Here is a 567-nt window from a genome sequence, read left to right on the forward strand (position 1 = left end):
AGCAGCGGGCACTGGAGACACAAATGTGCCACCTCCGTGGTTTCTTCCGAGGAAAGCAATAAAACCCTTCACCCTGCTGACACACCTTAGAATCACTGAATCGTTTTGGCTGGAAAAGACCTTTAACATCATTGAGTCCAACCTTCCTCACTACCAGCTCCCTGTCACACACCCAGGAACATTTAACACCCACTTGCAACACCGCAGAGGAAAACTGTTCTCAGCTGAGTTATACGGAGCAAGCAATTTGAGGTGAACAGAGTACGTTTTGCAATTAAAACACTCAGCAGCTGTGGGTCCACATTGATTCAAACACCACAACAAGCAGATTTGCAGTCACAGGGGCTGGACTGAGACCCCACTGTGCCAGGCAAAAGCCCCGGGGTTTGCATTTCAGGGGGCAGAGAGCTGCTCCGGGTTTTTGGAAGCATGGTTGTGTCCAGAGCACTGCGACCACCACAGCACGGCCCTGCCCGCTGCTGCACCGCCCAGCTGCAGCTGGAAACGTGCCAGGAGGGCTGGGGAACAGGGAGATTCCCAGGGGATCAAAACACAGACCCTCCCTCC

The sequence above is a fragment of the Antrostomus carolinensis genome, unplaced genomic scaffold (genome assembly GCF_000700745.2).
Source record: "Antrostomus carolinensis isolate BGI_N321 unplaced genomic scaffold, ASM70074v2 scaffold28490, whole genome shotgun sequence".
Taxonomy (NCBI): domain Eukaryota; kingdom Metazoa; phylum Chordata; class Aves; order Caprimulgiformes; family Caprimulgidae; genus Antrostomus; species Antrostomus carolinensis.